At 45.6% G+C, this 25,933-nt stretch overlaps 1 pseudogene; it reads right to left on the bottom strand.

The window, feature by feature from the left end:
- Positions 1-506: 506 nt before the first annotated feature.
- LOC141058149 (magnesium transporter NIPA2-like) lies at positions 507-7,622 on the bottom strand (annotated as a pseudogene).
- Positions 7,623-25,933: the final 18,311 nt, after the last annotated feature.

Below are 25,933 nucleotides of genomic sequence, written 5' to 3'. Positions count from 1 at the left end.
TGACAATGTACAGATAACAGAACCATTTGGGCCTTTCCCTCTGGCAGGGAAGGCTTTTGCATGTCTTTGGAATATGGTGCTTGGGAACAGACCAGAGATGTAACCAAAGATCCACATCTAATTAGGTTGCCTAAAAAAGGTAGGATGTTGGAAGTAGAGGATATCATACATTGGGTGAAGAGTCCAGTCATTGAAGTTTTACCACAGCACCAAGTCAACTAGTCCAAACAAATTACACCCCAAGTCTTCGTTAGGTGTAGATAATGAATACTGATGAGCAAGTATACTCATTGCTCAGGTTTTCCCAAGCATGCTTGGGTGGCCTCCGAGTATTTTGCTCGGAGATTTAGTTTCTACCGATGTAGCTGCATGATTTGTGGCTGCTGGACAGGCTGAATACATGTGAGGAATGCCTGTTAGTGAATTTCCACATGTATTCAGGCTGTCCAGCTGCCATAAATCATGCAGCTGAGGTGACAGAAACTAAATCTCCGAGCACACCAAGATCACCTGAGCATGCTCGGGGAAAACCCGAGCAACAAGTGTACTCGCTCATCACTAATAATGAACACTTTGGAAATGTTCCCAGTGTGTTCTGTCTCCATGTGATGTACGAGGGTTATCTTGTCTTCTTTCTTGGCCAGCCATTCGGTAGAAACCGAAGCTACCCGATGTAGTTGTTGCTTTAGACTTTTAAGACTTATATCCAGGTTATTAAATGCGTGGAGCATGAAGAAACCAAGAATGATCACGAGGAACCCGCAGACTGAACCTTCGCCTTCCAATGAAGACATAGACACCCATTCTTTAATGAGGATCAGGGTCGTAGTGATAAACACGGTGGTGAATAAGGCGTAGTTAGATGGGAAAGACCAAGGAGGTGTTGAACACGTCCAGGGATTTGTTGAGGTAGTTCACTTGTGTGACCACAGAGATGATCAAGATGGAGATGAGGACCCATGGAAGAGGATGTTAGACAACTGGTGGATCGGTGAGAAGACCATTCACAGCGATGCCCAGGCCCTTCACAGATGAAACTGAGAAGGTGCCCAAGAGAGAGCATATTGCCAAGTAAACAAGGATGTTTTGGTGTTCATAACGGGGCGAGAGAATGAAAATCAGGACCAGGGAGAAGATGAACAGCACTTTGATGTAGACAATGAAGCCTGTTGGTTAAAAAAAAGAAACAAAAGTGGCCATTGTGTTGACAAACCTCTACCCCAAAGAAAAATTTTGTACTTTGTGCAATCGAGTCGCATAAAATCAGAATTTTGGAGTGACATGGGAAAAAAATAATGAACTGCACCCCATACTTTTGGAATTGTCACACTGACTTCTATGCCTTATGCTAGACTCCTCACACAGTTTTGTAAAGATGACTTTTCAGCAGTCTCATTATCATTAGACAGGACACACTTCTGTATAGAGTACAGACCAGGATTCACCATTCACGATAGGTCACAGTTCACCTCCTATAAAGTGGCCTGTGACCTGATTTGTATAGGAGCCTTCTGAACTTCCAAAGACAGGGTCTGAGTCAGTTTATTGCTGCCAATATCCATGTGCCCAACAGGAAGTAGACATCTAAGATGAGGCCTAGTGATCAGTGCAAAAATAAAAAAATTCACAAGTTTTCCTTTCCCTGGGTCTGCCATCCTCCTCCTGATTATACTTCACATCTACTATATAATCGTCTAATTCTGTCTGTCTGTAACGGAAATCCCGCATCGCTGATTGTGCCCGGCTGGCAGCGACCAATAAGCGACAGGCGCAGTCCCGCTGCGAATTGGCACGGAATACGAACAACGTGCGCCACTGCTACCTTTGGGAAATCTGCGGCGCTAGCCGCTGATCTCCCGACGGTTGCCGTGGGTTATCTGCCGGCGATGCCATCTCCTGGCTGCGGAAGTATCCCAACTGGCGCTAGCGATCTCGCTCACACTCGCCCCAGCGTCCGTTTCAGTCCGGAGGGTGTCACGGTCTGGTCGGCACCTCCCATCTTCTAACGACGTCCTCTTCTTTCCTTCCTGTTGTGGCTCTGGCACAGGCGCACTGCTCTGTTGAGGGCAGAGCAGAGTACTGCAGTGCGCAGGTGTTATGAACGAGTCACCGTAGGAGGCAGACCCAAAAATAGAAGCTACGTCCAGAAAACCGGAGAAGTTGGCAACTATCAGATTGCAGACCCCTGAACCTATCAACACAACTAGCAGTAGCCGTGGGGGGTTCCTACGGTGCCCTAGACCCCTCGATCACAGCCGGAGAACTAAATAGCCTAAAGACAGAAAAGTAAATCTAAACTGCCCCAGAGCAGACCCCAAAGTAAAAGGCAGCCCCCAACATATAATGACGGTGAAGCAAGATGAAAAAACACTCACACAGATAGAAAGATAGGCTGAGCAAACAATGGGGCCCAAGCTAGCTATACAGGACAGGAAAGGACGGTTGCTGTCTGCAATCTGCAAAAACCCTATGAAAAACATAAGCCAACAAGCTGATATGGAAAAAGGCCCTGAAGCAGCTAGGCTTCAAAAACTAAATCAGCACTCAGGTATTTTCTGAAGACGGAGCTAAAGGAATTTAGCTCACCCCAGCAGGGAATGGCAGAAATCCAGCAAAACAAAGAAAAAGCACAAATGCAAACGGCAGAGCAGAAAACTTAGCTTTAGCAGAGCAGGAATTCAGACTGGACTCCAAGGATCCCACAGAGAAATCACCCGCAGGGCAGAAGGGCGTGGGCGGCCTTATATCCAGTCAGTAACTCCACTCAGCCAGTCATCATCATTAGTCTCAGATGTTTGATAATCAGGCTCACTACCTTTCTTAACCAGCAGAGGGAGTTCATCGGGCCTGAGTGGTGAAGGGGAAAATGAACTCACAACACGCAGGTGCCGGGAAAGGTCAGAGAGGTCCGGCGCCTGCGCACAGCAGTATTCTGCTCTGCCCTCAACAGAGCAGTGCGCCTGTGCCGGAGCCACAACAGGAACAAAAGAAGAGGATGGCATCGTTTGAAGATGGCAGGGGCCTGACCGGACAGCAACACCCATCGGACCGGACCGGACGCCGGGGTGAGTATAATCTAACTTTTTTTCTTATCTTTCAGGTAACATCGGGGGCTTATCTACAGCATTACAGAATGCTGTAAATAAGCCCCTGATGGCGGTGCCGGCAGGACATATTCGAAAAAAAGGGTGACAGATTCCCTTTAAATCGTCATAAATAAACTACATACATATTCTAGAATACCCGATGCGTTAGAATCAGGCCACCATCTAGTCAGGTATAAGGAGAGTGGGAGGGAAGTAATTTGGAAGAGAAGTTTTCCCAAACATCTGAGAGAAGTAACCACAGATGTTCTGCCTCTACATGTAATTCCAGGCAGTCTGGATGATGTTGAGATTAGGGCTCTGTGGTTCTCATATAATCACTTCTAGGACTCGGGCTCTTTGTGACATTTCAGTATGTTTGGGGTGTTCCCGTTGAAGAATAAATTTGGAGATGATCAGATGCCTCCTGATGGTATTACATTATGGATAAGTATCTGGATGCATTACTCTGCCATGAGGACACCATTGGTCCTGACCAAATTCTCAATTCCTTTGCCGAAATGCATCCCAAACTTGTAGAAACCTCCACAATGCTTCACTGTTCCTGCAGTCACTGTGTACCGCTCTCCAGCCCTTTAGTAAACAAACTGTCTTCTGTTACAGCTAAATATTTCACATTTTGACTCCTCACTCCAGATCACCTGCTGCCAGTTTTCTGCATCCTAGTTCCTATGTTTACGTGGACAGTAGAGTCACGTGCCTCATTTCCATGTTACAGATGTTTTTTGGCCATGATGCTTCCAACTCAAGGCCATACTTCTCTCAACAGTAGATGGGCTTAGCTGGGTCCCATGCTAAACTGATGGCACTGCTGGACACCTCCCGAAGGGAAGTAATCATCATGTGTCTTTCATCTGCTGCACTAAGTTTCCTTGGCTGCTGACTGCAACTACGGTCCTCAAGATTGCCATTTCTTGGTGTAATTAATGCTAAGGAATACAGGCAGACGCTGATCCATCATATAATACCATCAGGGAGACGTCTGATTTCAAATTTATTCTAAAGCAGGACATCGACCCCAAAGGCATTAAGAACATTCTTCAAAGTAGAGAAGAACAAGGAGTCCTCGAAATCATGACAATGACCTCCACATCGACCCCATCCCAACATCATCCATCTGTCTAGGATTACATGAAGAGACAAGGATTTACAAAAGTGACATCCACAGAAGATCTGAGGTTAGTTCTCCAAGATGTTTAGAACAACCTCCCCGCCAAGTTCCTTAAAAAATGGCGTACAAGTACCTCGCGTTGTTGTCACACACTATATTGATTTGATTTTGATTTCTACAGAAAAATAGACAGTATATTTTTCAAACTTTAATAAACCATACTATATTTCTAAAAAAGGTTTCCCTGACTTCTTTGAGATGTGTGAAGGCCCAATTTGGTTTCTGCAGGATATACAGACATGCTCTTGTGCTCCATTACACAAGTTTCCTGTTGAACGCCCCCCATACCTGGGTCTTAAAGCGTTGAAGTCATCTCTTCTAATGTGGTCACTTCTTGTTCTTCTGGGGAGTGTATTACCAGAACAGTGCTTCCCAAAACACTGAGAGCACACAACAACTTCCATAAAAGGTTCCGCCTCTCACCCAACAGATAGGAGGACATCACAGTGCTACAAAAGGAAAAATAGATTAGATTTTTTCCTATTACTGTATTTTTCACTTTATAAGACTCTCCGGATTATAAGACGCACCACAAATTTTGAGCCGAAAAATAAAAAAATATTTTTTAATAAAATGGTGCTGCCTCTTATAATCCTTGCATCTTATTGCTTATCGGGGTTGGTGGCTGCAGTGTAGCGGGGTCCCAGGCTCATTGCTGGAGGAGGAGGCAGGCGTGGAGTGATGCTGAAGGCCGCATTCAAGGATGAGGGGGGGCTCCGATGTGTGCCGTTGCTGCGGGGGTCTTGTGCTGCTGCTGGGTTTCTCTGGGTGTCTGAAATCTCATCTCGAGAGAGCTGGGTCCCGAGATCCCATCTGCGCAAGTGCCGGCGGCCATTTTTTACCGGCACCACTGCACACACAGGGGAACCGTGAAAATGCCGGGGCTCTGGCCTGTCGCACAATGTCGGTAGGGCCCCGGGCAGCACAGGGCACACATGCAGCACCGCTGGGCACCAGAGACACCCGCAGCACCGGCCAGCAACCGCCGGACTCCCCCTGATCACGGCCTATGGTGTGACAATGGTGGCTGGAGCAAAAGCATACGCAGCAAAGTTGGCAGCTTCTACACCTCCCACTGTAATAACAAATCAAGGCATATGATCATACTATTACATATTGGATACTCATCCACCTGCAGTACCACCGATACCCACCAGGTGTAAGCAGATCAAAACAGAGTGGGTATAGAACATGACTTAAAAATGGGGTGTTACAATGTCAATCAATTAAATACTATGAATACCGTTTACATGGCAGGAAAAAAAAAGTATGCAAAGAGGTCTATGGATGTATCCAGGGTGATATAGCAACACAGCTTCTAACCTGCATTGGTTTATTCTTGATGCTTTCCTCTGGCTATTTTTTTTTGCCATCCTTGAGACACCACATTGTTATGAATAGGTCACCGAGGAGGATGGCAGGAATAGGCTAGGCCACCAGGAAACCAGAAAGGTTGGTAACTTAGAGGATTGCAGACCCCTAATCCTAACAACACAACTAGCAGTAGCCGTGGGGCGTACCTACAATGCCCTAGATGCCTCGGCACAGCCGGAGAATTAACTAAGCTTAATGCAAGAAAAGTGAAATCTAAACTGCCCTGGAGTAGAACCCCAAAGAAATAGCCCCCAAACATATATTGCTGGTGAGACAAGATGAGGCACAAACACAGGCAGAAAGTAGACTGAGCAAATGATGGGGCCCAAACTGTCTAGATAGGATAGGAAAGGAAAGACACTGTCTGCAATCACGCAAAAACCCTAAAAAAATCCAACACTTCTGTTGTACAAAAAACACTGAGGTCTCACAACCTCTCCTTTACTATATCAGCATTCTAGTGTGAACTGGCAGCAAAGCAAAAGAGACTAATATAACAGGGGACTGAACAAACTGACACAAGCTGTAACATATGGGGCGGATTAGCAAATGAACAACTTAACTGAAAAATGCAGGATCAGGCAGAAGACAGCAAACCTCAAAATGCACAGGAAGAACGAACCAATCACTAGCAGCAACTGAGGAAAGCCTGCTCAATTATATCCTCCCAGTCAGTAACCCCTGATTTCCAATCATCGTCATCAGGTGGCAGACTTCTGTCAACCTGGCCAGCTCCACTACCCGTAGTAGCCACCAGAGGGAGCCCCAACTCAGAAGTCAGATCAAGAGAATTCACACCACATGCTTTATTCCCTTGCGACACTAGAAATCCACGTACAACCTCCTCCCTGCTGCTATTTTTAACACAGAGAGAAGGGAGCACAGAGAGCTATCAGAACCCGGAGCGCTGGCGGATTTGTAACTTTTTTGCAGAGAATTTAGCTACCTAATAGACTTAGGCCACAAGCACACATTGAGTATTTGGTGAGTTTTTTACCCCAGTATTTGTAAGCCAAAACCAGGAGTGGGTGAAAAATGCAGAAGTGGTGCAAATACTTCTATTATGCTTTTCCTCTGACTGTTCCACTTCTGGTTTTGGCTTGCAAATACTGGGGTAAAAAACTCACCAAATACTCAGTGTGTGCACATGGCCTTAAAGACTTTATAGAAGCAAAAGGACAAATCATTTAGTGAAGGCGATTTAGAAAAGGGCGTAACTTTTGCAGTTGGGATGTAAAAAAGTGTGTTTTCCCCTTTAACCTTACTTGTAAGACGTCCAGACCACCACAACCAGTCTTTAAGGTATCCGTGTCCACCAGCACCTAGACAAAATAATCAATTTGACAGATGACACCCACCCATAGTCGTGACTGGAGTAGTGGTGACACTTGTGAGCTACCTCTCCATTTTCACAAGGGACCCCCACAGATTTCGAGAACTAGTGATCAGTCCCCCACTAACTCTATCCTGTGGATGGTCACATTTCCCTCTCGTCTATCCAACCCAAGTCCACATAGACTGGAGCTCCCCATTTTCCACACTTGCACACGTCTGTCCTTGCTCTGACAGATGAAGAAGACCTTTCTTTTTCAGGATGACACTGCTCCCTATGAGGATGCTGGAGAAGACCGCCAGTGCCACTCCAATGAGAAAGTCATGGTTGGACTGCACTGAAGAGTACCAACTTGCATTCAGGGTCAGGTTCTGATAATCGGAGACTGACAAGTCAACTTCCCCTAAAATCTGACAGGTGACCCGGCATGAAGGGCAGGTTAGGATGACCAGTGTCCCTTTAGAGAGAGAGCATTAATGAAGCAGAAGGTCACAAAACATGAATCAGGTCATCATCCCCTTCTCTGGGATATCCTTCCCAGTGATCAGATGTCAAGCTGAGTGTAGTGTTCCCTAAAAGAATGAAAAAGTCCAGAAAAATATGTACCCCATAATTGCCTCTCTATTGTGTAGATCTTCATTTCCAAAACAGATTTTATTTATGTTGGGCGAATGAAACTAGAAATATTAATATTATTTTTATATGCTGTAAACGCCACTGTTCTCCTGAATCGGGCAATGTTTTTCTTTTGTTCCTTCTCCTCTCCATTCCGGAGATACGGCTCCCTATTCCCTGTATAAAAATCTAGGGTTTTTTAGCCAACCAGGAGTGCTCCTCAAGAACACACACAGAAGAGTTGGAGGACCACTCCCACTTGTCTAACAAGACTAGATTTTTATACAGAAAAGAAATGTCCGTATCTCAGGAACAGAGAGGCGTAGGAACGAAAGTAAAACAATACCGGATTCAGGAGAACAGCAGCATTTACATCAGGATAAAAACAAATACATTTATGGCAAGTGACAGATCCTAGTAAATAAATCAGCTATTCCCGCAGCTTTGCATGTTCATAACGATTGACTATTCGTGCAGGTAAATGGAGTTTTTTAGGATCAGTGACCTTGGGATTAGCAAAGATGAAGAACAATAGATCCATAAAGCAGAGCAAATAACGACCATTTCCACTTAGACATTGTAGGGGGTATAATCCCCTATTGAGGTGCAGATTTGTAACAGGCAATGAATCCTGGTATGCAACACAAAGGAACGTGTCTGATCCCGACCCATGTATACAGTCATGGCCAAAAGTTTAGAGAATGACACAAATATTATATTTTCACATGATCTGCTGCCCTCTGGTTTTTATGTGTTTGTCAGATGTTTTTATCACATAAGGTACTGTCACACTTAGCGATGTACCAGCGATCCGGACCAGCGATATGACGCGGTCAGGATCGCTGGTACATCGCTAAGTGGTCGCTAGTGAGCTGCCACACAGGCAGATCTCACTAGCGACATCGCTGGGGACGGGGGTCGCTACTTACATGTCACACCAGGCAATCCTGCGTCCTCCCGCCCGGCTCCACGCGTCGCTCGTCTCTCCACAGGAAGCGCCGCAGGAAGCTGACGACGAGAAACAGCCCTGGACGTTCTCGCGCGATCAACGATAACCAGCGGGGGAGCGGTCGGAGGTAAGTATCAGACACAGCGATATCGCTAGCAATATCGCTATAACGTCACAAGTCAATATCGCTTAGTGTGACATGCCCTATACAGAAATATAATTGCAATCATATTATGAGTAACAAAAGGTTATATTGACAGTTAGAATGAGTTAATGCAGCAAGTCAATATTTCCAGTGTTGACCCTTCTTCTTCAGGACCTCAGCAATTCTCCCTGGCATGCTCTCAATCAACTTCTGGATCAAATCCTGACTGATAGCAATCCATTCTTGCAAAATCAATGCTTTTATTTTGTCTGAATTTGAAGGTTTTTGTTTGTCCACCCGTCTCTTGATGATTGACCACAAGTTCTCAATGGGATTAAGATCTGGGGAGTTTCCAGGCCATGGTTCCAAAATCTCTATGTTTTGTTCCCTGAGCCATTTAGTTATCACCTTTGCTTTATGGCAAGGTGCTCCATCATGTTGAAAAAGGCATTGTTGATCGCCAAACTGCTCTTGGACGGTTGGGAGAAGTTGCTCTTGGAGGACATTCTGGTACCATTCTTTATTTATGGCTGTGTTTTTAGGCAATACTGAGAGAGAGCCCATTCCCTTGGCTGAGAAGCAACCCCACACATGAATGGTTTCAGGATGGCATGAGACAAGACTGGTGGTAGCGCTCACCTGGTCTTCTCCGAATAAGCCGTTTTCCAGATGTCCCAAACAATCGAAAAGGGGATTCATCAGAGAAAATGACAACCCCAGTCCTCAGCAGTCCACTCCCTGTACCTCTTTCAGAATATCAGTCTGTCCATGATGTTTTTTCTGGAGAGAAGTAGCTTCTTTGCTGCCCTCCTTGAGACCAGGCCTTGCTCCAAGAGTCTCCACCTCACAGTGCGTGCAGATGCACTCACACCTGCCTGCTGCCATTCCTGAGCAAGCTCTGCACTGCTGGTAGCCCGATCCTGCAGCTGAAACACTTTTAAGAGACGGTCCTGGCGCTTGCTTGGGCGCCCTGGAGCCTTTTTGGCAACAAGGGAACCTCTCTCCTTGAAGTTCTTGATGATGCAATAGATTGTTGACTGAGGTGCAATCTTTCTAGCTGCGATACTCTTCCCTGTTAGGCCAGTTTTGTGCAGTGCAATGATGACTGCACGTGTTTCTTTAGAGATAACCATGGTTAACAGAAACAATGATGCCAAGCACCAGCCTCCTTTTAAAGTGTCCAGTGGTGTCATTCTTACTTAATCATGACAGATTGATCTCCAGCCCTGTCCTCATCAACACCCACACCTGTGTTAATGGAGCAATCACTGAAACGATGTTAGCTGGTCCTTTTAAGGCAGGGCTGCAATGATGTTGAAATGTGTTTTGGGGATAAAGTTAATTTTCTAGGCAAATATTGACTTTGCAAGTAATAGCTGTTAAGCTGATCACGCTTTATAACATTCTGGAGTATATGCAAATTGCCATTAGAAAAATGAAGCAGTAGACTTTGTAAAAATTAATATTAGTGTCATTCTCTAAACTTTTGGCCAAGACTGTATGGTGCACACAAATGTTTGATCACATGGAGGTATTTATGTTGATTTTTCTGGTCAAAAAAAAAATTTGCTGCCTTTAATTCATTGGTCAGATTTGTTTTCTTCATTATTACCAATATTTTTTTTCTAGGCAGAAATATTACAAGGTTTGACATATTGTTGTTTACCCCCCCCCCCCGTGTCCTAGCCCCTTCCTCAAGCATGGAAAGAGAAAAAATTAAATCAACTGAGAATGTTTAAGTAATTTTGATATAGTTAAAAACCCAATGTCAATTTTTCTCCTGATCCTCAAGCCATAAAAGTAATAAATAAATAAAATCTATGACCCTAGGTAACAATTTTTATATAGGTGTAACAGAGGGAAAAAATACAAAAAATTAGTTTTTAATGTATTACGGTAATTTTTTGTGTTTTGACAAAGTTGTATATTTTTTCCTTGCACACCCAAACAAAAAGTCTTAGAAAATAATTCCTAAAATACCCTATGGACCTTCAGAAGAAGAGCTTGTCTATCCCTAAGGTATTTCTGGGGGGGACCAGAAAAAAAAAGTAACTAAGAGTGCAGAAGGTGAGCAAAACAAGACAAGAATCTGTTTAGTCGCCTGCAGGTTGTATCTCAGAGGCATCAAGGCCAGCTCAGGTTACCAGAGGCCACCACTGTAGGAAAAGAGATTAAGACTTCCACCAATGGAAGCCACCAAACAAGTTCTACTTTTTATGAAGACTTTTTTTGAGGAAGATGAAAGATTTCCAATCAAAGTGGACCGAAAATGGTCATTATTAACAATGGTCATATCCCCCACCCCAAGTGTCATACATGTACAATAAGAACTGTCAGAATTGCACAAGATGGCACACCGCCCTAGATTGATAAGACATGTCCAAGACTCACACACACACACGTTTAAGAACCAAATGAAAGCAAAATTACTCCAAAATTCCCATCTCTTGCACAAAATTTTTTTTTTGCAAACAATCGCAACAGATAAAACACTACCTCCCTCAAATGAAAAAGAAAAAGTGGGATATAGATAGGTATATAAACAAAAAATTACTTGCAAAGCAATAATGTTGAAAAAGCAAAAAAAATTAAACAATAAAATCTAAAAAATATAAAATATAAAAATGAGTTAAAAATATACCAAACCCATTGATATCCCCCAAAGTGTCTTAAATGTCTAACAAATTTCACTATATACACTACCATTCAGAGGTTTGGGGTCACCCAGACAATTTTGTGCTTTCCATGAAAACTCATACTTTTATTAATCAAATGAGTTGCCAAAATGAAATTAAAATCTAGTCAAGACATTGACAAGGTTTGAAAAAAAGATTTTTATTTGAAATAATAATTTTCTCTTTCAAACTTTGCTTTTGTCAAAGAATGCTCCCTTTGCAGCAATTCCAGCATTGCAGACCTTTGGCATTCTAGCAGTTAATTTGCTGAGCAAATCTGGAGAAATTTCATCCCATGCTTCCAGAAGCCCCTCTCACAAGTTGGTTTGGCTTGATGGGCACTTTTTGCGTACCATACGGTCAAGCTACTCCAACAACAGCTCAATGGGGTTGATGTGAACACTTTTGACCTCACTTCTGAGTTTGGGCTCCCTCTGGTGGTTGCTGCGAGTAATGGAGCTGGTCGGGTTGACAGAAGTCAATTACCTAAAGAGGATGATTGGAGGTCAGGTGTTATAGACTGGGAAGATTTAAGTCAGCAAGCTTCCCTCAGTTGTTACTGGTGATTTGGTTTTCTTCCTGTGCATTTTGAAGTCTGCTTGCCCCCTGCTTGGTCCTGCATCGTTCAGATAAGTTATTTGTTTGCTGGAATCTTTTTGCATTTGATCCAGTTTTTGCCTTTCTCTGCTTTCTGCTTTGCTGTGTGGGTTCAGCATTGTTCCCTGCTGGGACCAGTGCTGGACTCCGTTCCATATGCCATAGCTTATGTCAGTCTGTTCAGTATTACTAGTCCCCTGTTATATCAGTATCTTTTGCTTTGCTTCCTGTTCACACCAGAATGCTGATCTACTAGGGGAGAGGTCGTGTGGCCTCAGTACTTTTCCATATCAGACGTGTTGGATTTTTCTTAGGGTTTCTTGCGTGATTACAGACAGTATCTTTCCTGTCCTGTTCTATCTACACAGTTTGGGCCCCATCATTTGCTTACTCTATTTTCTGCCTGTGTTTGTGCCTCAACTTGTCTCACCGGCAATATATGTTTGGGGGCTATCTATTCCTTTGGGGTTCTACTCCAGGGCAGTTTAGCTTACCCCTTTCTTGCTTCAGGCTTAGTTAACTCTTTGGCTGTGCCAAGGCGTCTAGGGCATCGTAGGTACGTCCCATGGCTAATTCTAGTTGTGTTGTTAGTTTTAGGGGTCTGCAATCTGCTTAGTTACCAACCTTTCTGGTTTTCCTGTTGCCTAGCTTATTCCCCGGCTATCCTCCTCGGTGACCTATTCATAACAGGTTGAAATCTGGTGACTGCGCTGGTCACTCCATTACAGATAGAATACCAGCTGCCTGCGTCTTCCCTAAATAGTTCTTGCATAATTTGGAGGTGTGCTTTGGGTCATTGTCCTGTTGTAGGATGAAATTGGCTCCAATCAAGCGCTGTCCACATGGTATGATATGGCGTTGCAAAATGGAGTGAAAGCCTTCCTTATTCAAAATCCCTTTTACCTTGTACAAATCTCCCACTTTACCAGCACTAAAGCAACCCCAGACCATCACATTACCTCCACCATGCTTGACAGATGGCGTCAGGCACTCTTCCAGCATCTTTTCAGTTGTTCTGCACCTCACTAATGTTCTTCTGTGTGATCCAAACACCTCAAACTTAGATTCGTCTGTCCATAACACTTTTTTCCAATCTTCCTCTGTCAAGTGTCTGTGTTCTTTTGTCAATATTAATCTTTTCCTTTTATTAGCCAGTCTCAAATATGGCTTTTTCTTTGCCACTTTGCCCTGAAGGCCAGCATCCCGGAGTCGCCTCTTCACTGTAGACGTTGACACTGGCGTTTTGCATGTACTATTAAATGAAGCTGCCACTTGAGGACCTGTGAGGCGTCGATTTCTCAAACTACAGACTCTAATGTAAGTGTCTTGTTGCTCAGTTGTGCAGCGGGGCCACCCTCTTCTCTTTCTACTCTGGTTAGAGCCTGTTTGTGCTCTCCTCTGAAGGGAGTGGTACACACCGTTGTAGGAAATCTTCAGTTTCTTTTGCAATTTCTCGCATGGAATAGCCTTAATTTCTAAGAGCAAGAATAGACTGTCACGTTTCAAATGAAAGTTCTTTTTTTCTGACCATTTTGAGAGTTTAATGGAACCAACAAATGTAATACTCTAGAATCTCAACTAGCTCAAAGGAAGGTCAGGTTTATAGCTTCTCTAATCAGCCAAACTGTTTTCAGCTGTGCTAGCATACTTGCACAAGGGTTTTCAAGGTTATTCTAACCATCCATTAGCCTTCTTACACCGTTCACAAATACAAAGTACCATAAGAACTCTGGAGTGATGGTTGTTGGAAATGGGCCTCTATACAACTAACTTACTAAGAAACAAAACTTTTATTAAGTAATAGCTAAAATGATAATGATACACATAATAATACTCTCTCTTCTGTATAGACCTATACCTATCAGGATCTTGTCAGCGCTGGTGGACTGCCGCGGCTGAGCAGGGTCACTCACCCAGACTACGGGAGGGCCCGGGGTCCAAAACTGCAGGGAAAGTTCCCAGAACAGGACCTGCGACACTAAAGGTAGTAAAGAGTACAAGGACCTAAGATCATGTGACCACAGGGGGCGTGGCTTAGCGTCCTGCTGCAGTAGATGACTGTAGGATTCTATTACAGGAATCCTGGAGTAAAGATTAGGGAAACTCAGGTCAGACAAGCAGGGGGGGTCATAAACAGAGGGCGGCGTAGTACCAGAGAGGCAAGCAGAGAATAGTCAGAACAAAAGCAATGAGTCATATACAGAGATAGCAACGCAGTACAAAGGGAACAGGCAGAACTCATAAAAGGGACAGAACTGGATCAAAACCAAACAAGCATAAAGTATCACAGTCACAAAGCACACCAGGGTCACAAACACTCAACTAAGGATCTGAGTATAAGCGACGAGGAATGAGCCCACAATGAGGCTATAAAAAGCCTCCCAGAATCTCAGAGTGAGGCCGTCCAGATTAACCTCTGAACTACCTAATCCCATGAACTAAGCAGATCATGACAATACCTCACTATAGCGAGCTGATAATACTAGCAAAACAGAAAAAATCATATCATTGAAAAATATCCAGCCAGTTGTAATTACCAGCATAAATAACTAGTCGGAGAAAACACCTCCACTCAAGATGGATACTGCAGAGGTGCTAACACTAGAAAAAGCCTCATCAATAGCAAAAAATACAACTATGAAGATACTTCATTACAAACCAGACGTTTGCAGCTAGAATAGTCATTTACCACATTAACAATGTATACTGTAGAGTGTATTTCTGAATCATTTAATGTTAGCTTTATTGGAAAAAAAATTTCTGTCATTGACCCCTCAAAGTGACTTTAAATGTGATGTGTCCCTAAAAGAAAGGTTTTGTAAAAATGAGAAACCGCTGGCCAACTTTTAACCCTTATAACTTCCTAACATAAAAAAATTTGTTTCCAAAATTATGCTGATATAAATTAGACATGTGTGAAATGTTATTTATTAAGTATTTTGTGTGACATATCTCTCTGATTTAAGGGCATAAAAATTAAAAGTTTGAAAATGGCAACATTTTTTAAACTTTCGCCATATTTCCATTTTTTCATAAATTAACACTATTCATATCGAAGAAATTTTACCACTAACATGAAGTAAAATATGTCACGAAAAAAACATTCTCAGAATCAGCGGGATCTGCTAAAGTGTTCCAGAGTTATAACCTCATAAAGTGACAGTGGTCAGAATTATAAAAATTGGCCTGGTCATTAAGCTGCAAATTGGCTCCTTCACTAAGGGGGTTAAAAATGTCAGCTCAGCATGCATAAAAATAAGCCCCAACCCCAGATCACGAAAAATTGAGACACTACGGGTATCGGAAAATGGCGCAATTTGTTTTTTTTTTCTTTTAGCAAACTTAGGAATTTTTTTCATCACTTAGATAAAAAAAGAACCTAGACATGTTTGGTGTCTATGAACTCATAATGGCCTGGAGAATCGTAATGGCAGGTCAATTTTAGCATTTAGGGAACCTAGCAAAAAAGCCAAACAAAAAACATGTGTGAAATTGCTCTTTCTTTTTCAATTTCACCGCACTTGGAATTTTTTTCCCATTTTTGAGTATACGACATACTAAAACCAATGATGTATTTCAAAAGTACAACTCATCCCACAAAAAATAAGCCCTCTCATGGCCATATTGACGGAAAATTAAAAAAGTTATGGCTCTGGGAAGAAGTAGAGCGAAAAAAGAAAACGCAAAATCTAAAAAGCTTCGGTTATTGAGGGGTTAATAATGAGTGTCCTATGATGATCTCCCCTATAGAGCTGTCACATCAGGAGATGTGACCTCTCTACAGGGCCTCCAGTGACACACTGACAGGAGACAATGGCTTCTGCAGTGTTATCACTGAGGGTTCACTGGAGTTCACACTCTCACTTTACGGCATTGATGAGAATTTTCCCGTGCAGCGGTGCCGCAAGTGACAGTATGAACTCCAGTGACCTCTGACGGCGGAGTGATCCACTGCAGGAGGATTCCTGCCATTGTTGCATCACCGGAGGCCCCTGGAGAGCAGTCATATCTGTCGATGTGACAGCTCTACACGGGAGTTCATCATGGGATACTCGTTATTAAGTGGATTACGTCAGAACAGGGAGTATTATTGGTTTATTTTATTTTTTTTACAGGACACAGTAGCCGGATGATGGGAATACTACTGTCCCATCATCGGCTCGCTGTCACTGTTGCAAGCATAGTTGGGTACACACACAAACACCCGCACACAGAAAAGCACATATTCACCGCACACATACAGTCTCCACCCACACACATAGTCTCCGCCCACACACTCTTCCTCCTCCCAATCTGCAGTGTTTCTCGCACGCAACTCCGCAGCAAAACCCCAGATTTTTTAAGCTGGCGGTTTTGCTGCGAATTTTCCTGACTACATGGTAGTCAATGGCTGCAGAAACGCTGCAGATCCGCAAAAAGAATTCACGTGCTGCGAAAAATAAAATGCTGCAAATCCTCGCTTATTTTTCCACAGCACGTGCGCACCACTTCACAATTTCTCATTGACTAACATTGGTGGTGCACTACACTGTGGATTTGATGCAATTCCACGCGTCCAAAAATGCTGCGGAAATGCATCAAAATCCGCAATGTGAGTATAGAATATAACGAGGAAAGTCACATAATCATTTTATGCAAAATTGTATTGTAACTAGTGTTGAGCATTCCGATACTGCAAATATCGGGTATTGGCTGATATTCGCTGTATCGAAATTCCAATACCGAGTACCGATATTTTATCAATATCGGATACCGGTATCGGAAGTCCCCATAATGCAATGAGCCACTGTTGTGGCTGTGATTGGCTGCTGAAATGATGTCATCATGATGCGCGGTCTGTGCGCATCATGATGTGCGGTCTGTGCGGGCTGTCGGTGGTCTGTACGGTCCTCTTGGGGGCCTGTGCTGGCTGCCAGGGGCCTGTTCCGGCTGCTGGTGGTCTGTATGGGCCTCTCGGGGGCCTGTGTCGGCTGTCGGTGGTCTGTGCCGGCTGCCGGGGGCCTGTGCCGGCTGCGGGTGGTCTGTATGGGCCTCTCGGGGGCCTGTGCCGGCTGTCGGTGGTCTGTGCCAGCTGCCGGGGGCCTGTGCCGGCTGCCGGTAGTCTATACGGGCCTCTCGGGGGCCTGTGCCGGCTGTCGGTGGTCTGTACGGGCCTCTCTGGGGCCTGTGCCGGCTGTCGGTGGTCTGCGCCAGCTGCCGGGGGCCTATGCCGGCTGTCAGTGGTCTGTGCGGGCCTGCCGGGGGTCTTGTGTGGTCAGGCATTGTCCGATGGGACTACAAGTCCCATCGGGCGATGACTGCTACACTGAAAGTGATTGACACATTAGCCAATGATGGGACAGTAGTAGTCCCATCATCCGGCTAATGTGTTGAATGTAAAAAAAAAATATATACATACTATATACATACTACATACATACTACATATATACAACATTCATACAACATACATACATACTACATATATACTACATTCATGCAACATACATATATACTACATACTTCATACATGCTACATATATACTACATTCATACAACATACATATATACTACATACATGCTACATGTATACTACATTCATACAACATACATATATACTACATACATACTACATATATACTACATTCATACAACTTATATATATACTACATACTACATACATGCTACTAGGGTTGAGCGATACCATCCGATATTCAAAACTATCGGATCGGAATGGATTGGCCCGACACACAAAAAAGTATCGGGTTTCGCCGATTCCGATACCGGAAGTCCCATTAAAGTCAATGGGACAGAAATATGGGAATTAAAAAACCCCTTTCGGGAGGGGGGAAGAGTGTGGGCGGTGCGTGGGAGGACACTGTGCGTGTCTGTGTGTGCGGGTGGGGTCTGTGCGGGCTGTCGGTGGTCTGTACGGGCCTCTCGGGGGCCTGTGCCGGCTGCCGGTGGTCTGTACGGGCCTCTCGGGGGCCTGTGCCGGTTGCCGGGGGCCTGTGCCGGCTGCCGGTGGTCTGTACGGGCCTCTCGGGGGCCTGTGCCGGTTGCCGGGGGCCTGTGCCGTCTGCCGGTGGTCTGTACGGGCCTCTCGGGGGCCTGTGACAGCTGTCGGTGGTCTGTGCCGGCTGCCGGGGGCCTGTGCCGGCTGCCGGTGGCCTGCACGGGCCTCTCGGGGGTCTGTGCCGACTGTCGGTGGTCTGTGCTGGCTGCCGGGGGCCTGTGCCGGTTGCTGGTGGTCTGTACGGGCCTCTCGGAGGCCTGTGCCGGCTGTCGGTGGTCTGTGCCGGGTGCCGGTGGTCTGTACGGGCCTCTCGGGGGCCTGTGCCGGATGTCGGTGGTCTTTGCCGGCTGCTGGGGGCCTGTGTCGGCTGTTGGTGGTCTGTGCGGGCCTGCCGGGGGTCTTGTGTGTGTGCAGGCATCGTCCGATGGGACTACAAGTCCCATCGGGCGATGACTGCTACACTGACAGTGATTGACACATTAGTCAATGATGGGACAGTAGTAGTCCCATCATCTGGCTAATGTGTTGAATGTAAAAAAAAAACATACTACATACATATTACATTCATACAACATACATACTACATACATGCTACATACAGTATATACTACATTCATACAACATACATATATACTACATACATGCTACATATATACTACATTCATACATACTACATATATACTACATACTTACTACATATTGTGATAAAACACTCCGGGATCGCCTTTGCTGGGGTCAAAGGTCACGTGCGTTCAGCATAAAACTCAGGCGCAGAGCTGGGATTCGGGTATAACTGACTCTGGGTCAGGTTTATTAATGGTGAAAGCAATGCATAAAGAAATAAAACATAAAACAAATCCTGGCCTGTCCGGCACTAACTAAACAAAGTACAACCTAACTACCAACTGGCGGGCTTCTCCCTTCCAGCCAAACCACAGTTACCGTGGGCACTGCTTCCACTCACGTGTGTCTCTCACACAGACAGGCTCTCTGTGTTCCCAGGCTGAGACACTCACATAACCACCTGGCATCCTTTTATATCCACCTCCCATTATTCATTAGCAAGCAGGTGCGATACTGACCAGACTAGGCCACATAGGAATGGAATCTGGGCGAGATATACCTGCCCTCATCCACTATTCCCACATGATTCTCACATATCCCCCCCCCCTCTGCTCAGACCACTCCGGTCGAGCAATGACACCCGCCAAACAGTGCACTCGGGACAGGGCATCTGCATTCCCCATCTGTACCCCTGGGCGGTGCTCCACCGTAAAAGTGTAGGCCTGCAGTGCAAGGAACCACCGGGTCACCCGGCTATTCCGTTCCTTGTTCAAGTGCATCCACTTGAGAGGGGCATGGTCAGTGATCAGCCTGAACTTTCGGCCCACCAGGTAATATTTGAGGGCCTCGAGAGCCCACTTAATGGCGAGGCACTCTTTTTCTACGACTGCATACCTTTGCTCGTGTTTATTCAGCTTCCTGCTGAGATAGAGGACTGGGTGTTCCACTCCGTCCTTCACTTGTGACAGTACGGCCCCGATACCGGTATCAGAGGCATCCGTTTGTACCACAAACTCGCTGCGGAAGTCCGGAGTCACCAGTACGGGCTGAGAGCAAAGTGCCCGTTTTAGGCTATGGAAGGCTTCTTCAGCCGCTAAACTCCATTTAATCATGATGGAGTCTTTCCCTTTTGTAAGATCCGTCAGGGGGGTAGCGATGGCTGCAAAATTGGGTATGAACAGGCGATAATAGCCGGCGATCCCCAGGAAGGCTTGCACCTGCTTCTTGTTGACAGGTTGTGGCCAGTCCTGAACCGCCTGAATCTTATCAACCTGGGGTTTAACAACACCCCTCCCAATTACATACCCCAAATACCGGGCTTCTTGTAGCCCGATGTGACATTTCTTGGGGTTCGCGGTTAGACCTGCCTCCCACAGGTCGTCAATCACAGCTTGTACTTTCTGGAGATGAGTCTCCCAGTCCAAGCTGTAAATGACAATGTCGTCCAAATAGGCCGAAGCGTACTGCCTATGTGGCCTCAGGACTCGATCCATCAGTCTCTGGAAGGTCGCCGGTGCTCCGTGCAGTCCAAACGGCATATACACATACTGAAATAGACCCTCTGGGGTAGCAAATGCCGTCTTTTCTCTGGCAGCCTCCGGCAGAGGGATCTGCCAATACCCCTTTGTTAGGTCTAGGGTCGTAATATACCGGGCTTTTCCTAACCGATCTATTAACTCGTCGACCCGGGTCATAGGGTAGGCATCAAATTTTGAGACCGCATTCAGTTTCCTGAAGTCATTGCAGAACCGGATGGTGCCGTCCGGTTTAGGAATTAGCACAATCGGGCTGGAACAAGCACTGTGCGATTCCTCAATGACACCTAACTCTAACATTGCCTTCACTTCTCGGGAAACGGCTTCACGGCGCGCTTCCGGGATTCGGTAGGGCTTTACGTGAACTGTGACACCAGGTTCCGTTACAATGTCATGTTTCATTAGCGTAGTCTGCCCGGGTTTTTCTGAGAAAAACTTTTGGTTGTGAAATAGAAACTGCCTGACCTCAGTCTTTTGCCGCTCCGAGAGAGTCTCTGCAACCCGTACCTCCGGTACGGTATGCGAGCAGACGGGACGGGCCAGCTCCGCTGACAAGGCAGACCGATCTTTCCAGGGTTTTATCAGATTTACATGATAAATCTGTTCAGGTTTTCGTTTACCTGCCTGGTATACTTTGTAGTTTACTTCACCAACTCTTTCCTTAATCTCAAAGGGGCCCTGCCACTTTGCCAGGAACTTACTGTCCACCGTGGGGACCAGGATCAACACCCTATCTCCGGGTGCAAACGTACGGATCTTGGCGCCCCTATCATAGATTCTTTTTTGGGCTCCTTGAGCCTGTATCATGTGTTCTTTGACGATAGGCATAACAGCCGCAATACGGTCCTGCATTTGTGTGACGTGATCTATCACTGTTTTAAATGGTGTGACCTGACCCTCTCAGGTTTCTTTTGCAACGTCTAACAGTCCGTGAGGACGTCGGGCGTACAATAACTCGAAAGGCGAGAATCCCGTGGAAGACTGGGGTACTTCCCTGATGGCAAAAAGCAAATACGGAAGTAAATAGTCCCAGTTCTTCCCATCCTTGTCTATCACCTTTCTCAGCATCTGCTTCAGCGTTTTATTGAACCGTTCGACCAACCCGTCTGTTTGAGGGTGATACACGGATGTGCGTAACGGTTCGATTTGTAACAATCGGCAGAGCTCCTTCATTACCCTGGACATAAAGGGGGTCCCCTGGTCGGTGAGTATCTGTTTTGGTATACCGACCCGACTAAACACATGCACCAGTTCCTTGGCAATCGTCTTGGTGGCCGTGTTACGCAAAGGGATGGCCTCCGGGTAACGAGTGGCATAATCCAAGATGACCAGGATATGTTGGTGTCCACGTGCAGACCGTGGAAGAGGCCCAAATAAATCCATCCCAATCCTCTCAAACGGGACTTCAATAATAGGTAGGGGTACCAAAGGGCTACAGAACCGGGGCTTAGGTGCAGAGGCTTGACAGTCAGGACAAGACTCACAATATACACGAATATCGTGATGCATGCCTGGCCAAACAAAACAGTGTAATATCCTTTCGGTGGTTTTCTGGACTCCCAGGTGACCTCCCATCACATGTCCGTGGGCCAGGTCCAGCACCTGCCGCCGGTAGGGTTTTGGCACGACTAATAGTTGCACCGTATCTTCCCCCTTTTTCTCTATCTGATAGAGTAAATCATTCTCCAGAACCATGTAAGGATATGCCAGCCTAGAGCCAGGTTCTACGGGTACCCCATTTATCACTTTTACATTTGTCCTAGCCTGAGAAAGGGTAGGATCCTTTATTTGCTCGCTTTGGAAGTCATCTTTCTGAATTTCTAAATCCGGCAAACGGGGAGGTGGACGGCTGTCGGCCTCCTCCTCTTCCCCGGTCTCCTCCGTATCACCCGCCATAACTGAAAACGGGAACTGCAGGTCATTTCCCGCAGACTCTTCCCCCGAGTCTTCCGGGGAGACATCTTCCAGGGGTTCGAGACCCCCAAGTGCCCTGGGAGAAGAATCATGTACACTATTACCCGAGGGCATCAACTGATTCTCCCACAATTGCCAGAAGTGGGGAAAATCCCGGCCCAGGATAACATCATGCAATAACGCCGGGACGAGTCCCACTTTATGTTGCACAGACCCATAGGAAGTAGTAATGCATATGACCGTGGTGAGGTACAAACAGGTGTCTCCATGCACACACGTTACAGAAAATTTGTCTGATGGTCCAGTCGGGGCTGACACCAGACTGGCCTTCACCAGAGTCACCACACTTCCCGAGTCTAACAATGCCACCACATTTTTGCCATCAACAGTTAAATCACACAAGTGTTTTTCCACATCCTTTTGACCGGCATTCACACTCACTACCCGTGCAACCATAGACATGCGGTTTTTAGAGTCAGTGATGTCGCACTGCATGGGTTCAGTAGTGACCGGACAGTTCGCAGCAATATGTCCCATCTCTTGGCAGCGGAAACACCTAACGGGCCCCTTGCTTAGACCATAGTTCATTACTCTCGGCCTCGCAGTGCGGGCAGTCCCGTTTTCCTCCCCCACTGTCTTAGGGATTTTTCCATCTCCCCTACTCCCTGGAACAGTCTTACCGGTTCCACGTGGAGATGATGAAGAACGAGGTGGGGTAGCGTCGTCTCGGAGTCCTTCCGCCACGGAGTAACGTTCAACCAGATCCACCAGTTGATCTGCCGTCGTAGGATTTCCATGGCTTACCCACTTCCTCAGGGCTGGCGGTAGAGCTCTCAGGTACTTGTCCATGACGACTCTCTGGATTATCTCTGGCGCTGTCAACACCTCGGGTTGTAGCCACTTCTTCGTCACGTGGATCAGGTCGAACATCTATGACCGCGGTGGTTTATCCGGCTGATAAGTCCATTGATGCACTCTCTGTGCATGGACAGCGGTCGTCACTCCCAGCCGGGCCAAGATCTCGGCTTTCAATTTGTCTAAGTCCTGCGCAGCTTCAGGTTCCAAGTCATAATACGCCTTTTGGGCCTCACCGGAAAGAAACGGGGCAATCAGGCCGGCCCATCGTGCCTTCGGCCATTTTTCTCGCACCGCCGTCCGTTCAAACGTGGTCAGGTATGCCTCGACGTCATCTTCGGTCGTCATCTTCTGCCAGTACCGACTCACGTGAATCACTCTCGACTCTGCTTCCAGGTTAACCTCAGGTAAGCTTGCCAGGCGCTGCGCCACCTGCTGGAGAAGCGATCGATCGGTAGTTGTCATGTCCACCAACTCCTTCAGCTGGGCCATCATCACCCGATTAGCTTCTTGCTGGACGGCGGTCGACTGTACCAGCTCTTTCACCACATCCTCCATGCTCATGCTTGCAACGTGATGCCCGCGTTCTCCACCACAATGTGATAAAACACTCCGAGATCGCCTTTGCTGGGGTCAAAGGTCACGTGCGTTCAGCATAAAACTCAGGCGCAGAGCTGGGATTCGGGTATAACTGACTCTGGGTCAGGTTTATTAATGGTGAAAGCAATGCATAAAGAAATAAAACATAAAACAAATCCTGGCCTGTCCGGCACTAACTAAACAAAGTACAACCTAACTACCAACTGGCGGGCTTCTCCCGTCCAGCCAAACCACAGTTGCCGTGGGCACTGCTTCCACTCACGTGTGTCTCTCACACAGACAGGCTCTCTGTGTTCCCAGGCTGAGACACTCACACAACCACCTGGCATCCTTTTATATCCACCTCCCATTATTCATTAGCAAGCAGGTGCGATACTGACCAGACTAGGCCACATAGGAAAGGAATCTGGGCGAGATATACCTGCCCTCATCCACTATTCCCACATGATTCTCACAATATATACTACATTCATACAACATACAGTGGGGAAAAAAAGTATTTAGTCAGTCAGCAATAGTGCAAGTTCCACACTTAAAAAGATGAGAGGCGTCTGTAATTTACATCATAGGTAGACCTCAACTATGGGAGACAAACTGAGAAAAAAAAATCCAGAAAATCACATTGTCTGTTTTTTTTTCATTTTATTTGCATATTATGGTGGAAAATAAGTATTTGGTCAGAAACAAAATTTCATCTCAATACTTTGTGATATATCCTTTGTTGGCAATGACAGAGGTCAAACGTTTTCTGTAAGTCTTCACAAGGTTGCCACACACTGTTGTTGGTATGTTGGCCCATTCCTCCATGCAGATCTCCTCTAGAGCAGTGATGTTTTTGGCTTTTCGCTTGGCAACACAGACTTTCAACTCCCTCCAAAGGTTTTCTATAGGGTTGAGATCTGGAGACTGGCTAGGCCACTCCAGGACCTTGAAATGCTTCTTACGAAGCCACTCCTTCGTTGCCCTGGTGGTGTGCTTTGGATCATTGTCATGTTGAAAGACCCAGCCACGTTTCATCTTCAATGCCCTTGCTGATGGAAGGAGGTTTGCACTCAAAATCTCACGATACATGGCCCCATTCATTCTTTCATGTACCCGGATCAGTCGTCCTGTCCCCTTTGCAGAAAAACAGCCCCAAAGCATGATGTTTCCACCACCATGCTTTACAGTAGGTATGGTGTTTGATGGATGCAACTCAGTATTCTTTTTCCTCCAAACACGACAAGTTGTGTTTCTACCAAACAGTTCCAGTTTGGTTTCATCAGACCATAGGACATTCTCCCAAAACTCCTCTGGATCATCCAAATGCTCTCTAGCAAACTTCAGACGGGCCCGGACATGTACAGGCTTAAGCAGTGGGACACGTCTGGCACTGCAGGATCTGAGTCCATGGTGGCGTAGTGTGTTACTTATGGTAAGCCTTGTTACATTGGTCCCAGCTCTCTGCAGTTCATTCACTAGGTCCCCCCACGTGGTTCTGGGATTTTTGCTCACCGTTCTTGTGATCATTCTGACCCCACGGGGTGGGATTTTGCATGGAGCACCAGATCGAGGGAGATTATCAGTGGTCTTGTATGTCTTCCATTTTCTAATTATTGCTCCCACAGTTGATTTCTTCACTCCAAGCTGGTTGGCTATTGCAGATTCAGTCTTCCCAGCCTGGTGCAGGGCTACAATTTTGTTTCTGGTGTCCTTTGACAGCTCTTTGGTCTTCACCATAGTGGAGTTTGGAGTCAGACTGTTTGAGGGTGTGCACAGGTGTCTTTTTATACTGATAACAAGTTTAAACAGGTGCCATTACTACAGGTAATGAGTGGAGGAAAGAGGAGACTCTTAAAGAAGAAGTTACAGGTCTGTGAGAGCCAGAAATCTTGATTGCTTGTTTCTGACCAAATACTTATTTTCCACCATAATATGAAAATAAAATGAAAAAAAAACAGACAATGTGATTTTCTGGATTTTTTTTTCTCAGTTTGTCTCCCATAGTTGAGGTCTACCTATGATGTAAATTACAGACGCCTCTCATCTTTTTAAGTGGTGGAACTTGCACTATTGCTGACTGACTAAATACTTTTTTTCCCCACTGTACATACTACATACATGCTACATATATACTACATTCATACAACATACATGCTACATATATACTACATTCATACAACATACATATATACTACATACTACATACATGCTACATATATGCTACATTCATACAACATACATATATACTACGTACTACATACATACTACATGCATACTGCATACAATACATTTATACAATACATACATATAGACATACAGTACATATAACATAGAGTACATACTCACCATCACTTGTAACTTTGATCCCAGAAGCCAGTGTCATCTATGAAAGAAATTAGAAATTAACAAACAAGCGATATACTCCCTGATCCGCAGAAATCCACGAGGGTCCCACGCCGATTTCCCGGGAACTTTCTCACACACCTTTTGCCATAAAGTGAGACTAGGGACTATTTTTTTACAGTG

Source organism: Dendrobates tinctorius, unplaced genomic scaffold (genome assembly GCF_039654945.1).
Source record: "Dendrobates tinctorius isolate UK_male_01 unplaced genomic scaffold, ASM3965494v1 ptg000211l, whole genome shotgun sequence".
Lineage (NCBI taxonomy): Eukaryota > Metazoa > Chordata > Amphibia > Anura > Dendrobatidae > Dendrobates > Dendrobates tinctorius.
This window is presented reverse-complemented; position numbering and strand designations above follow the sequence as displayed.